Genomic DNA, 16,280 nt, shown 5'->3' with positions numbered 1-16,280 from the left:
TAATGGAGCATGAGACTTGGATTGGGAATCTCTGAGTTAGAATTCTACCTAAGACAGTTACTAGCCATATGGCTCTTACCAAGTCACTTGACTTTTGTCTGCCCTCTGTTTTCTCATCTCTAAAATGGGAATAATAATAGGACTCACCTCTCAGAGTTATTTTGAAAATCAGATGAGATATTTGCAAAGTGCTTTGTGCATTTAGAGCCCTATATAAATACTAGCTTGTTCTATTTGTTCTACTTTCCTCACAGGGGTATTGTGAGGTATACAAATGTAAATTATTATTTTTGTTCACTGTGTACAAAAAAAGAGACTAGTCCCTTTTTTGATCTATTCTATGGACTGACAACAGAATTTCTAGGATATATTATAAGGATCACAACAAACTCTTATCCAATGACAACTATCTATAAGATATCACAGTAGGTGCTGAGGAATACAGAAATATGAATGATCAACTGAGGCATGCATATATGCAACTATAATTCAGGTGACAATTTTACAAGTGCAAAGTAGTCCAAAATATCTTTCTTTGAATCCCCAGCACACACCGTGCCTAACACAGAGTACATGCTTAATAAATGTTTATTCTCTGACTTATTGACTGAAGTCACTATGTTCAAGAGAGGAGGAGACCATCTGGCTTCAGCCCCACCTTCCTGCTTCCAAAGAGAATGTAAATTTCATAAGACAAGGAAGGATGCTGTAAGTGCTTTATACAGAGTCAGCATTTCAAACATTTATTGACTTGACTTGAATTTCTTCATCTCCCATTTCTCTCTTGAACATACTCTAAATTCTGACAACCTACCTTACATCTCTCCATCCCCTTATGTTTACTGCCTTTGTACCTTCCTTCACTCTCATTATTCTCTTTATCTGGAACACAGTCCCACATCTCTGACTGTCAAAATCCTCCCCATCGCTGATGGCTCATTTCTAATGCCACCCCCTTCATAAGCCCTTTTCTGATGACTGTCCTATCTCCACCTGGAAATGATCTCTGTCTCCACCAAATACTCAGGGTATTTTGTTGTACTTTTCTTCTTATGAAATACCAAATTCTGCCTTGTGCTACAGTGATTTTTGGTTCTGCCTCATCCTACCTATTCAAATATAAAGTTCCTGAGGGCAGGGATTACATCCTATTTATCTTGTGTGCTTTCTAATATAGAGGTTGGGATGGCCAGAGAAGGAACCTGATTTTTCTGTACTTACAATACCCATAATAATAAAACCTTAGAATCAGAAAGCATTTCAGAGGCTTCCAAGCATAATTTGTATCTATCCAAGAATCTCCTTTACCAAACACCCAACAAGAGGCCATTCAGTCTTTTGCCTAAATTGTCCTAATGACAGAAAAGTCACCTTCTGCTTTTGATATTTACATGTGTGAGTCTGGGCAAGTCCTTTAACCTCCCTGGGCCTCAGTTTCATCATCTGTAAAATGGGGGCAGGAGGTCTGACTTCATGGCCACAGAGGTCCCTTCCATCTTCGGATCTATGATCCTATGAATCAGCATATTCCATTTTGGGTTAGTTCTGTTATATACTTTTTATTTATTTACATGTTTGTGTCTTCTCTAATATAATTAATCTGCTTGAGGGCAGGGATAGTTTCTAACCCTTAATACAGCATACAATATGCACTTGCATACAATATGCACGTGCTAAATGCATGAAAATGAATTGAATTAAGAAGATTTCTCTTATATCTAGCCTAAATCTCTCCACTCCTAGTTACGACTTCTAGAACTAAGCAGAACCATATAACAATCCTTCAAAGACTTGGACATATCTTTCATATGACCCTAGTCTTATTTTCTCCAGGTTAAAACTTCAACTGATCCTCTTTTGGTTTGATCTCCAATCTCTTCTCCATTCTGGTCATCTTCTGGACCCTCTTCTGCCTGTCAATGAGCTTCCCAAAATGTGAAGTCCAGCACTTAACAGAGTATCTCAGATGTGTTTCTGGCCAGGGCAGAGACACAGTTATTATTTTATTTATGCTAAACACTAAATCTCTCTTAAAAGATCTTAAAATCACATTACTTTTTTGGCTGCCATAACACACTGCTAAATGATCTTTTTCAGACAAACTGATATCTAGCAACATCTCTATCATCTTTCATTTGAACCCCAGATTAAGATTTTACATTCTCCTTATTAATATTCATTTTATTAGCGTCAGCCTCACATCCTAACTTGTTGAGACTAGACATTGTCATCGGAGTGTTAGCTACTGCTCCTGGCTTTTTATAATCTGCAAATCTGATAAGCATGCTAAATAAATCATTTACAAAATTATTAGACAGGATGAAGCCAGGGACAGACCCAGGGGATGCTCCACTAAAGGCTTCATTCCAAATAGACACTGAACCTTTAATGACTACTAATTTTTTGAGACTAGCTATTCAGTCAATTCTAAGTCTATCCATTGAGCTATCTTGTCTACGCAGAAATCATGAAAGCCTTTGATAACTTTTTTTGTTAAGCTTTGCTTACAGTGCTTTAGCTAGCAAATAATCCTGCCAAAGACAGAAATCAGGTTAGCCTGACATGACCTGTTCATGATGACATTGTGCTACTTTTGTGATCACCACTTCCTTTTAGAGATGTTCACTAATTATCCCTTTAACAATATGTACTGTGACTTTGTTAATATTGGAAGTCATTTTCATTAGTTTATAGTTTGCAAACTCTACTCTCTTCTTTTTTTAAATGGGAACACTTTTTTTCCAGGCCTACAGCAGCTATCCCATGAGAGCTTAATTTAGCCAAGATAGCTGACGGGTGTTCACTAATCACATCTATCAGTTCTTTCAATGTTGTGATCCCGGTGATGAGCTCATCAAGGGCAACTAGGGGCTGTCTTATTATCTTTCCATTTATCTTGGATATCAACTCACCATAAGTCATTTTCGTTCTGTCACATTAGCCACATTATCACTAATAAAAATAGCTGAGTGCTGATATAACTCACCTAGGGTATAGTGCAAACATTGACTCATACAAAGAAGTTCAATAATACTCAATTCAACATACATACCTACAGTGCAAAGAATATGTGCTGGGAGAGATGCAAAGTCAAGATAAGATAGAGTTCCTTCCCTCACAAAACTGTGATTCTAATAGAAAAAAATCTGTTGGGTTGTTGAAAAAAAGGTACAATCTCTGATCTTGAGGAGCTTAAAAATGAGGGTGGATTGCCTTGTGATTGAATCTGTTTCCATCGTAAAGATTGCAGAAATATCGAGATTATTCAAGTAATCATCTGATTCGGTAGCTAAATGTAGAACTAGTCTCCATCAGCAGTAAAAACAGATCAGATACACAGCACACAGAAGCAAATGAACTTAGCCTAGTTTATAATAAACCCAAAGGTTCCAGTTACTGGGAGAGTCCTCAGTTTGACAAAGTCCTTGAAAAACTGGAAAACAGTCAAGCGTAAACTAGATTTAGATAAGCACCTTGCACCCTGTAATAAGATAAGCTCCAAATAGATACATGAACTAGATATTTTTAAAATGTATCTATATATGTGTGCGTATATATTATGTATGTATATACACGTGTATATACATATATACACACATATGAACAAGGAAGATATTTTCTTTTAGATCTATGGATTGGGGAAGAGTTCATGACCAAATAGGGGATGGGATAGAGAGAATTCAGAAGATAAAATGGACAATTTTGATTAGATAAAAATGAAACATATAAACAAAACTAAAGCAGCTAAAATTAGAAGGGAAGCAGGTAACTGGGTAACATCTTTGCAGCAAATTTCTCTCATAAAGGTCTAATTTCCAAGATATATAAAGAACTCATTTCCTTTATAAGAATAAAAGTCATTCCCTAATTAATAAATCATCAAAGGACATGAATAGGCACTTTTCAGAGGAAGAAATTCAATAGCCATATGCAAAAAAGCTCCAAATCACTAATAATTAGAGGAATGCAAATTAAAGTAACTCTGAGGTTCCATTTCACATCCATCAGATTAGCAAAGGTGACAAAAACGGAAAATGGCTAATGTTCATGGAGCTGCAGGGAAAGAGGTACATTAATGCACTATTGGTGGAGCCTTGTCCAGCTATTTAAGAAAGCAAATAACTATCCTCCAAAAGTCACTTTGATTCAGCAATACCACTACTAGGTTTATACACCAAAGAGATCCAAGGAAGAGGAAAAGAACCTGTATGTACAGAAATATTTGTAGCAGCTATTTTTATGGTGGCAGCAAAGAACTGGAAACTAAGGAATGAGCATTAACTGGGGAATGGCCAAACAAATCCTAGTACACAGATGTTATAGAAAACTATTGCACCATAAGAAATGAAGGAAAGGGATGAGTTGGGAGAAACTTGGGAAGCTTTGTAGGAACTGATACAGAGACAAGTGAACAGGGTCAGAACAACTTATCTCACAATAGCCACAGTGTAAAGAAAAAACAACTTGGAGAGACTTCACTCTGATCAGTGCAATGATTAACCTTGATTCCAGGTGATGAACGATGCAACCCACCTCCCAACAGAGAGGTGAAGGATTCAAGATACAGAATGAGACACACATCTGTGCATATTCCCAACATGGGATTATGTTTTGCTTGACTTTTTGTTACAAAGATTTGTTTTCTCTTTTCCAACTGGGAGGAAGGATGTAAGAACAAATGTTTTCGTTCATTTATTAATTAAAACTAATGTTAAAAAGGAAATAGAAAAACCTGGTCTCCATCAATACTTCCAGCCCTACTTTCATCTCCTTCTAGCTGCATTTGTTCCTAAGTGGTCTCTACTTGTCCCCTAATATCTCCCATGAAACCTATAACTGTTAACAATACACTTTCTCCCTTGCTGTTCCTTCTGCTAATAAAGCTACCACCTTACACTTCTATAGAGTGTACTATGAGATTTCAAAGTACTTCCAAATGTCATCTCATTTTAATATCACCTTGCCTTTTCAAAGTTTTCGTGTAAATAACCTCATCCAATTATTCTCAGGTAGGTATAGCAAATATGATCATCCCCATTTTACAGATGAGGAAATACAGCAGTTAAGTGGTTTATCTAAAGAAACATAGACCAAAAACCAAACTTGAAGGATGACAAAAATGCATTTATGACACTTTCTATTTTTAAGACTTCCACATCTATTGTCATCAAATCAAAGAATTTTAAGCCTAGACTAAAAGAGATGATTGAGTTCAATCCCCTCATTTTATAGAAAAGGAAACTGAGACCTAGAAAGATTAAGTAACTTGTCCAACGCTAAGACAACTTCTTAGCAGCAAAGCTAGAACTGAGTTCTCCTAACTCCCAAGCAAGGAAATGATGTTGCCACTCTGTATTTTATGTTTGATCTTCACAACAAAGTTTTGAATAGGTAGGTAGGGCAAGTATTAATATTCCCGTTTTACAGAAGACAAAAAATCAGACATGGAAAATAATCACTTTTTTCAGGTTATAGAGCAAGTAAGCGAAAGAAACAAGACTAGAACTCAATTCTTAGATCTCCATTCCAGTGTTCATGATCCCAAGTAAGATCCCATTGCCTTCTGAAAAAAATGGGAAAAAAACCAGTATTTTTTCCCTTCTTAAAAGCAAAGAACTCTTACCACACTTTGAGGGTAAGGGGTGGGGGTGGATGCGAGGGAATAATTGGTGAAGGGCAAGTCAGCTCTCTAAGACACTTAAAGCTATTAGTGAAATTAAACCTGGCAAAGGAAGAAACAAGGATCTTTTTTAAATGACCAAAGTTATAGCCTAGAAGCTGGTCTGAGTCAAAGCTGAACACAATCTTCCAAGGTTTCTGACTAACTAAAGTTTTAGAGAATGAGCATTGTTTTCTATTTATCTCTGGTAAAGAAAACCAAGGTTTATATTGTGATTAATAACAGAATTTTCTGAGTAATGTACTTAACTTGTACACAGGTACTCATATTTCTTTAAACCTTAATTTAAATCATATATAATGTTGTCTATACCCCAATAATCAAATGCATCTGTGACCTCATCCATCTGGATGTTCCCTCTCACGGTAAAGATTACAATGCCTCCATGGCTGTCCATCCTGTGGAATGCTTGCTTAGGTCTTCAATCAGCTCATTATATTGGGTTCCACTTAATATGCTGGAAGTCTTTTTTTTTTCTCCTGATAGCTTAAGGATATCATTCAAGCCCTTGAGATTCCTACTTATGCTCAACATGTGGCCAGTCCATCTTTGTTTAGTTCAATCATACATTTACTTTATGCCATCTTTCCTCTAGCTCCTTCTGGAAAGTCTTCGTTGGTTACATGTTGCAGCCTGCTGACATCCACCATAAGCCTTTCTAGTGTCCTCTGTGTGATATTCATTTTCAATTCTTTTGAGACTATTATGTGCTCTGTCTCAGAACACAGCAAAAACAGTGGCATTAAAAAGGTGGGCCATTGTTTCTGGCAAAAGGAGTTTTTCATTTTCCCGAAGGCAATCCGGTCTACCCTTCCCCTCCCATTATGTTCTTGGTCCAGTCTGTGGTCTATATGTACTGTCTGACCCAAGATATACATACATACCAATGAACAAGGTCCATGATTTGTCCATAGAATTTCATGTCATAATCCTAGTAAAAGACATTCTTCATCCAGTAGTTCCACTCTTTGTGGGTTCTCAGACCATATCTCTTACAGGTCTCTCCCAGGAGACACTGAAATATTCTCAGGCTTGATGTGATTGCATATTGTAATCAGGAAGAAGAACATCTGGAGAGAACTTCACCATTCATAAAGAATTTTTTTTCCACTTAGACTCCTGGCTAGATCTTCTCTATCTCAATGGCAAACAACTTTTGTGAATGAATGTTTACATGTTCTATGCCTCAACTGATGTTTATGATCAGAGAGTCACTAAAAAAGTTTGTATATGTTGTTATATCTTTCAAGGAATCCTGAATGATGTTGGTGTTTGAGTAAGAGATGAAGAGCTAAAACATTTATTAACTACTAGATGTCAGGCACTGTGCTAAGGGTTAGGGCTCATGAAAGAAAGGAAAAAAGAAAGAAAGAATGATGGAAACAAAGAAACAAAGAAAGTCTTTGTTCTTAAGGAACTTACTTTCCAGTGGAGAAAGACAAAACCCAAAGGAAATCTGGAAAGTGAGCAATGAGAAGAGACAGTTTGCAGGAGACATGGTTTGGAAATGGTAGCCAGGAAATTATGTGATTCTGGGCAAAATGAGGCAAAGGCTTACCTATGAGAAACTAGAGTGGTCCGGGATTTAGGAAAGATGGTCATGAAGGAGTTAAGGGGGCTTGCCAGAATACAGGCAGCATGGTTTAGAAACAGCAGTCAGTAAAATAGTCCTTAAGCCAGCATTTTTTAATTTTATGAAGGCTGATGGAAGATTATGAACAACGTCTTGTCATGAAGCAATAAAGAATAAAAACCAATCTAGAGAAATACAGCTAGATAAAGTTATCCCAAAGACATTTAAGGAAAAAAATGGAAGGACAAACAGAAAAAAGATGTAAAAGATCTGTGAAGTTTTTTATAAACTGTTTTCATCATCAAGGGTGGTAGAGTCACTTTACTAAGATGCCAGTGAAGAAATTCTATATTAATCAATATTTTTTGCTATTTTCAATGCTTTTTGAGAGGCAGCAAGACATGGTAGATGTCTCCCATGCCTGGAATGCACCCCCTTTTTATCTCTACTTCCTAGAATGCCTCTTCAAGACTCAACCCAAGCACCACTTGGACACTTTTCTCCCACTTTTCTCCCCCAAAACTATCATCTTTCCCCCTGGTGCTTGTAAGAAACGTGTATTGATTTTATATTTATTCTGTTATGTGTATATGTATGTGTGCATATACATGTACATACACACATATACACACAGACATACATACATACACATTTGCATATATACTTATACATAGAATGTAAAGTCCTTAAAGACAGGAACAATTTCTTTTTTTTTTTTTTTGCCTTTGCATCCTCAGGAACTTCAACAGTGTACAGCATATAGTTGGTGCTTAATAAATGCTTGTTGATTATTGATGGACTGAGGGTAGGCCTTTCAAACAGGATAACCTGGATTCACATCCTGCCTCTGACACCTACTAATAAACTTGTGTGATCCTGGGCATGCTGCTTAACCTGTTTGTACCCCCAGGCAACTCTCTCAAGCTCTAAGTTACAGACCAGTTGCCAGTCTGAATCAATGAAAGCAGCTTCCATACTGAGAATCACCCCAGACTAATGAAATCACAGGTCTAGCCCCCAATCCCTTCTCTCCCCACCCCACCTTGACCAAAAAAAAGTTTTATTTTATTTTTCTAAATCATTCCTGGCTGTATTATATGCCCTCAGTCTTTCCTCTTTAGCCATGCACATGGAAAGTCTAAGAGGAAGTTAGGTCACCATTTTACCTTGGTAACAGTTACTAGAATTTACAAGCATGGTGCGTTCATCCTTCCTTGAAGAAGACCATGCCATCAGAGAAATGATGAGATGACTTACACTTGACTTTGTTTACTTGGAAAGTAATAACCAGTCGCTATAGGCTTGGCCTTGCAAATATCACAGACTCCCAAGCTAGGATGCCCTAAATTAGTTCAGGTCTCCTTATTTCTGGCCAAAAATTATCCTCCCATTAATCAATCAATCAGTTTGTCAGAAAGCATTTTTTAAGCAACTGCTAAGTACCAAGCCCTGCACTAAGTGCTAGGAATAAAAATGCCAAAAAAATGAAACATTTCCTGCTTTCAAGGAACTTAGGTTCTATTTGAGGATACAACATACTTGTATATATGTATTCTATATAAGTATATATATATAGACATGTGTATAGTCACATTCATATACATATGTGTATGTGTAATACATGTGTTATATGACAGGAATATTATATCACATACTATAATGTAACAAATTACATGATCTACATGTTACACATATGTATATGCACATATGCCTACGAGGCAACTAGGGTGCTAGGTCTAGAATCAGGAAGACTCATCTTCCTGAGTTCAAACTTCAGATACTTACTAGCTATGTGACCCTGGACAAATTCACTTAACGTTGTTTGCCTCAGTTTCCTCATCTGTAAAATGAGCTGGAGAAGGAAACGGCAAACCACCCTAGTATCTTGGCCAAGAAAACCTCTAAATGGGGTCATGATGAGTCAGACACAACTGAAAAAGGACCGAACAAAACATATAATATACAATAAACATGATATACTTTATTATATAATTAACATTATATAGATGAATATTTTAATATTATATACATGGAATAGACATATTATTAATAAATGATGATGATACTAACAAGAGCTAACATTTATATAATGCCTTAGGGAAGTTAGGTGACACAATGGATAGAGTACCAGAGCTGAGTCAGGAAGACTCATCTTCCTGAGTTCAACTCTGGCCTCAGATACCTCCTGACTAGGTAACCCTGGGTAAGTCACTTAACCCTGGTTGCCTCAGTCTCCTCATCTGGAGAAGGAAATGACAACCACTCCAATATCTCTGCCAAGAAAACCCCAAGGGGGGTCATTAAGAGTTGGATACGCCTGAAATGACTAAACAACAAAAGAGGCTAGAAAGAGAGTCTGGATCCAGGTTGTGAAGGGCTTTAAAGACGAATAGAGGAATTTCCACTGTATCCCAAAGACAGTAAGGAACCACTGAAGTTTATTAAGTTGGGTGGCAACCCAGACACAGTTTTCTATCCAAGTCTTGTGTACCAAAGTGCTGTCTTGGGTAGTAGGTTCTAGAAAGGGTTGTTTAATTCTTCACCAGATAGAGAAGACAGAGAAGAATACAGCAAGGCCAGTTTTAAAAGAATCAAACCCAGATTCAAAGGAGCCCCTGAGTAGAGCATTAATGCACTACCTTCTCAGACCTAGATGCTAGAATCTTCTCCTTCATCTCCACAGCAGATAAGCCCTCCCTTCATTAACTCTTTTGTGGTCTCTCTTTACTTCCTAGATCTCAGGTTCCTTGAATTACTTCTTCACTATGTGGGTTACAAAGTAAAAGGAAACTCACAAGTAAAAACAACAATAGCAGCTAATACTTCTATGATAGTTTAAAGTTTACAAAATTTCATTGATTCATTACCTACCCCTAGGTAAACTGTAAAAATATGACTGTGCCCACTCCTCCAATGTATAAAACTAAGGCCCAGAGGTTAAACAACCTGCTTGTTATCTCACAGCTAGTACTTTAGATGGGTTTTTAACCCCGATCTTTGGGCTCCAAGTTCTGCATTCTTAAGCATTAATTTATAAGGGCATTTCATTTGTTTTTGGTTATTTGGTTGCTTATGAGCTTCTCACTCTGGAAAAAACAGACTGTTCTATCTATTCAATTCTATTCAAGTTGAAAAGAAGAGATTCACCAACCTCAAAGATTAAAAAAGACAAGAATTGAGAACATACATTACTTTGTTGGTAGGCAACCCACTCATCATAGGATCAAAGGATTTAGGAGTTGGAAAGGACCTTAGAAGTTATGCCATTCAGCTCCCTTATTTTTACAGATGAGGAAATGGAAGCTGTAGGAGCTCACACAGGTACTATCTAGCAAAAGGAAGATGAGGCTGCAGATCCTGGCCTCTTCCATCATACTCAGAACTCCCTCCACCAACCAGGTCCAATGGGGCTGCTCCTTTTAGACTTGCAACACAAACCTCCCATGTGTGGTCTCTGTCAGAATGTGAGCTTCTTGAGAACAATGACTGACTTGGGTTTCTATCTGCAATCCAAGTGCTTACTTAGCACAGTACTTTGGACATAGTAAGACCTTAATAAATGCTTTTTCATTCATTCATTCATTCATTCATTCATTCATTCATTCATTCATTCCCTCACACTGGATCTATGGTAGTAAAGGGAATGCATAGGTCTAAGAAAGATAATTCTTTTTTCTTTTAACTGATTCAGGAGTAAATGGAGAGTATTTTAACTTAAAACATACAGTACTGTTGAAAAGCACCATGATTAGCACTAATGAATATTGGGTTATCAGGCTTGAACCAGGAGACACATGAAATCCATCCTGCAGCGTTTCTAATCCACTGTAAAACAGCTTGCTATTTACCTCCAGCCCAAAGCATGAAATCTCCCTTTCATTTTAAGGGCCTCCATACATACTCTCCTTCCTCTTTCCCACCTTGCTGTAACATATAGTTAAAATACAGCATTCCAGATTTCTAATTTCCTTAATGATGTCTTACCTTAAAAGGCTGTACAAGCATTATCCCCCTATGCCCTATTTTAAACTCATATATGGGTTTAATTAACCATGGGTCTTGCCAAAAGAACCGTAAGTGAACTCCCTTTAATTTGGCTATTTCTCATGCAAGAAATTATCTTTTCCTAACTATTACTAAATATACAGTAGGAGATATCATATAGTTGAAACCTTTCCCTTTCATTGGTTTTCTCCCATATATAATACAGATGATATTAGGCATTAAACAGACCATAACTCTCAGTCACCATAGTGCCTAAGAATTATTACCACATAAATTCCTATACCAAGGTTTTCCCATTTACTTGAGTTTTTTTCTCCTAAGAATTCACAGCTTCCTGTATATTTTTTGTGACTATTGTATTTCAAATAGCACTAAAAGTTGGAACAAAAAGCAACTTAAATAATTTGATAATTCAATGTCCAAGCCACAGCTGGATGCCTTTTCAACAATTACTACAACAGATGTATCCATCCATCTACCTATGCTTACATTCACATATACATTTATAAAGATACACACATATAGCTATACCTATCTATACACATGTCCACATATACATTTATACACATATCTATAACTAAATATACACATATCTCTATCCACACATATATCCACATATACATATATATAGATATACATGTATACCTATTTCTACACATATATCTATGTCTATCTGATGTTAATACTATAAAGAATGAAATTCCTCTTGGTTCTTTACAGAAAGTTAGCAATGATGATGGATGTCTTCAAAATGTAGGGAAAACATATTTGGATGTTTACTTTATATAACAAATATATCAAAAAATAGAGTATGAAAACTTTAGTTTGGTCATAAGCATATTTGTAAGAAATTACCTAAAATGTATTAAACGGTAAGGTCTCTTCCCTTCTCACACCCCAAATAAGCATCCAACTCTCATTAAATTACTGTCAACTTTCAATTGTGCATATAAAAGAAGGAACAGGACATACCACTTAGAGATTTTTGTTGTGGTACACATTGGATAAAACATATGGTTTCTGTAAAAGTACTAGCAAAAATAGTGATGATCCAATTTTGCAACTATATAGTTTAAAATACAGTTACTGAACGTTATTATTTTCACATCAATTCCAAATGGTTTAAAATAAAAATCACAATAATTTGCATTACTCTTGTATTTTATGCTTTTTGGGAAAGTTTATTTCTTCCTTAAAATTAGGATGGGTATTGTGATGCTAAATTTACAAAGGAGAAAACTGAGTTCTAGGTCAGCGAGTTAAATTCAGTTCTCCCATCTAATAAACCAATACTCTTGCCACTGAACCATTTAGAGTTCTATTTTGAATGTATCCTGTGATTGTTTTTATAGCAAATTTATCTTCCTGTATTTTGTTTGGGTCAGCATTAAAACTAGTTTGCATTTCAGTCCAGAAGTAATTAAAATTTTCCCACTTAATCCACAAATTGGGCAGCCTAACTCATAATGAGAGAGTTGTTTCCTAGCCAGTCCTAATAAGAAAGAGCTCATAAGAATGCATACACTCTTCATTAACTCTGCAGGGAGCATTGCCCAAGTATACAGATGCTTTGTCTTGTCTCTATTTCAGGACAGAGTTCAAGTTTGGTCCAGTATGCATAACTGAACTTTGAATCCTGTGAAGAAAGTTAGCATTGATGTTGAATGTCTTAGAATGCTTAGGAGAAACACATCTGGACGTTTATTTTATATCACAGGATAGCAGGGTTTCCAAGTGAAAGATAAAATACTGTAAAGCAGGAGATCATTCCTAAGAAATGGGTGACTAGCTGCTGAAATAAACTAAAAAAAGCCACCAGGCTGCTGGTTTTTATTAAGCAGTGAAGAAAACATATATAGCACCAATGATGAAAGCAAAACAGATTCTTTAAAAGTCATACCAATTTAAAGGAAATTTTAAATGTCTGTCGGTAAGTAATCCACCTAAAGGATATTGAGCAACCTTAGCAAGACCTGTCATCATCATTACAGCAACAACAAAAATAGCTAAGTATTATAGCTCAGTAAATCTTAGGAAAGGAAAATAACTTTTGAAAGAAATGGGGGCAGCCTGGTGATAGTGGTGGGGATGCTTTTTGTTTTTGTTTTTCCTCAGGTGCTGGAAGGACAGATGAATGGAAGAGTCCCTGTTGCCTACCATCAACTGAAATCTCATTCATTTCCCTCCAACCCAGTATAGGCTGACCTGCATCTCAGGCTTCCAGCAACCTCTTTCCACAGCCACCTCATAACTGGAGTCACAACCTCCCATTCTGCTTGCCTCCAAGAGAGCAGAAACCCCCTTACGGCCCTCCTCCGCATACTTCCCCTCAACCCCGTTCTCTTCAAAATTAGAAAACCTCGGATTCTTATATTCAGAAATGGGACCAGCTCAGCTGGTTCCTTCAGCTCCTTCCCTTTCCCCCCTTTACTTATTTTCCCCCCTCCTCCCTTTCCAAAAAGGATTCCTTCAGTCTTCATTCACTGCATCAAAAAGATCCCATCAGTTCTCCCTTTTCCAAGGAAGTCCCTCTTAGTCCTTCATCAAACTTCAAAGAAAGGACACCCTAAGGCGCTCCCCGTCCCACATTGGAGAAGGAACTCCCTCCGATGCTATTCCCACTCCCCGCCCCTTAGAGAAGGAACTCCCTTCGACGCTCCCCCCAGGGACACCCTTCCCTGAGGCGAGGGGGGAGCCATATATGAGAAGGGGCTCCCCTGGATTCCCCTCCCCACTGAAAACAATCGATCCTCTTACTGTCCTCACAGGAAAGACTCCCTGGCTCCCCTCGCCTCTTCAGAGAGACCCTTCTAACTCTCCCCACCCCCTCGGAAGAGGGATCCCCCGTCTCCTCCTCCTCCAAGATCAGGACTCCCCTTACTGCGTCCCTCCACTACAGGAGGGATCCCCAGGTTCCCCCGTCCCCTGGTAAGAAAGCCCCTCCGGCTGCGTCCCCTCAGAGGAGGGAACCTCGGTTCCCTTCAGAAGAGAGACCTCCTCAGCAAGGAACGCTCCAGTCGGGTGAGACCCTTAAAGCCTGGACAGCGGCGGGACCCTAGGCGGGCAGAGCCCCCAGGCCGGTCCCCACACCCCGCGACCGCACGTGAGTGCCCCCCCAGCTGCCCTCCTGTCCTCTGTCCCACACACACACACACACATATATACACACACACACACACAGACACACACACAATTTCCCTCTCCCTCTCTCTCTCTCTCTCACTCACCAGCCCGTGCGCGGCTCCCCCGCCGCCACCTCCGGCCCCTGCCCGGCCGCTAGTGGGAGGTGTGGCTTTCGTGGGGGCGTGGTGCTGGGGGTGGGGTCTGCAGGGCGCTCCCTTCCTTCTCCTTCCCCCTCCCCCCCACCTCCCCTCGAGGGGGTCAGGGGCCGAGGGTGCCACCCGCCTGAGCTCCTCGGGCTGCGGAGCCGGCAGGCGCGAGCGGCCGGCGGGCAGAGCCGGACCCACAGACGGGGGCGGGATAGGGGGAGGACCGAGCGGCCCGAGCCGGAGCCGGAGCGGGAGCAGGAGCGCCAGGAATCCCAGGAATGAGGAGCTGCTGCCGCCTGCCCTGGGCCCCGCCCCGCCCCGCTCCCGTCCCGTCCCGTCCCAGCCGGCCGCTGCTGCAGAGCAGGTGGGCACCGAGACCTGGAGGAGCGAGTCCCGGCGCTAGCGGAGAGCCGGGCCAGGACCGAGGGCGGGGCCGGCAGGTACGGGGGCGGGGCCTCCTCCCCAGCCCCAGAGCCCGTCCACACTGGGTGTTCACGCACCCCCTTCCCCCTCCGCCACGCGCGCACTCAGCGTGACACCTGCCCCCCCAAAACCCTCCGTGGTGCGCGCGTACGCACAGACACACAAGGTACACACGTAACCAGAGAGCACATTCTACATGCCTACATGCATGCATGCAGACGTACATGCGTGTTGGCCCAGCCCTACCCCCTTCCGAATGGGCAAGCAGATCCCAACGCTGTGCTCGCGTACAGTTCGGAATGAACGCGTAGCCTCGCAAGGACCTTTGAGGTGGAGATCCGGCCTGTCTACAGAGCCTGACCAAAACCCAGTGCCCGCCTGCCTACCCTAAGCAACCGGTCATTCCCACGCTTGCTGCCTGCACTTACGCTGTGTTCACACTTGCCGGGCATATATACCTGTGCCTTGGCTCCCAGGTTGCACGTAAACATACGACCTTATCTCGCTACCCCACAGTCTTCATGACGTGCAAACTACTTGCCCAAGAACTCTGAAAGACACTTTTCTAACGAGCGTTTAAGTACACTTTCTGAACCCTGCACACACGAGGCTCACGCTGGCACTGATGCGTGCCTACTTCCGTGCCACACCGATTAGGACCAGTTCGAGTATTCACGGAGCTTCGCCTCCTCCCATTACAGTATTTTACAGCTACCACTACTATACACACATACTCCTACAAATAAGTCACTCCCTTTCCCTCCCTCCCTTGCCTCGAGGAGGAAGTCAGGGTAAATCAAAACAGTGTGGAAGAGAGGGCGGGACGATTCCCGCCTGGAGCAGCCCTCCCAAATGCTGGCTGGGTTTGGCAAACTTGTGGAGTCTACAGCCCTGTCTTCTCTGAAGAGTGCCAGGGCTAGGGGCTGGGGATTCCGAAAAAGTGTAATGAAACACTTCTCATTAGAGTCAGTTTGTTCTTATTATTAGAACCGAGAACATTCAGGAGATGAAAAAGGTTTTTTTCCTGTCATTCTCCCTAGCACTTGGGGATGGTGAGTTTGCAAAGCATTTGGCTTACTCTATACAGCCACTCTGCCCTCCCCCATTCCCTTTCCCCACCCTCCTCTCCTCCCCACAATTAAGAAGACATTTTACAAGGTAAGCAGCCATTAACTGTACAAAATATTCAGAGATCGTACTTCCCGTTGTCTCTTAATGCCTATGTCACTCGCTTTTCCATTATTAGACCCCAGCAACTAGGAACAGACGTAGCTCTAAAGGCTTAACAGAAGAGTGAATGAGGCAGAGGAAACGCTAGTATCAGAGATAG

At 40.3% G+C, this 16,280-nt stretch overlaps 1 protein-coding gene across 3 annotated transcripts in view; it reads right to left on the bottom strand.

The window, feature by feature from the left end:
* VGLL4 (vestigial like family member 4) overlaps window positions 1-15,426 on the bottom strand; it is a 182,306-nt gene extending 166,880 nt beyond the window's left edge. The window contains exon 1 of one of the 3 annotated variants that reach the window (XM_072598473.1): window positions 15,409-15,426. The gene's annotated coding sequence lies outside the window, so the exon portion shown is untranslated. Of the gene's footprint in view, window positions 1-5,992; window positions 6,897-14,485; window positions 14,870-15,408 lie in introns of those variants that run through there. The other 2 variants (XM_072598472.1, XM_072598474.1) reach the window with 2 other exon arrangements.
* Window positions 15,427-16,280: the final 854 nt, after the last annotated feature.

The sequence above is a fragment of the Notamacropus eugenii genome, chromosome 3, assembly GCF_028372415.1.
Source record: "Notamacropus eugenii isolate mMacEug1 chromosome 3, mMacEug1.pri_v2, whole genome shotgun sequence".
Taxonomy (NCBI): domain Eukaryota; kingdom Metazoa; phylum Chordata; class Mammalia; order Diprotodontia; family Macropodidae; genus Notamacropus; species Notamacropus eugenii.
This window is presented reverse-complemented; position numbering and strand designations above follow the sequence as displayed.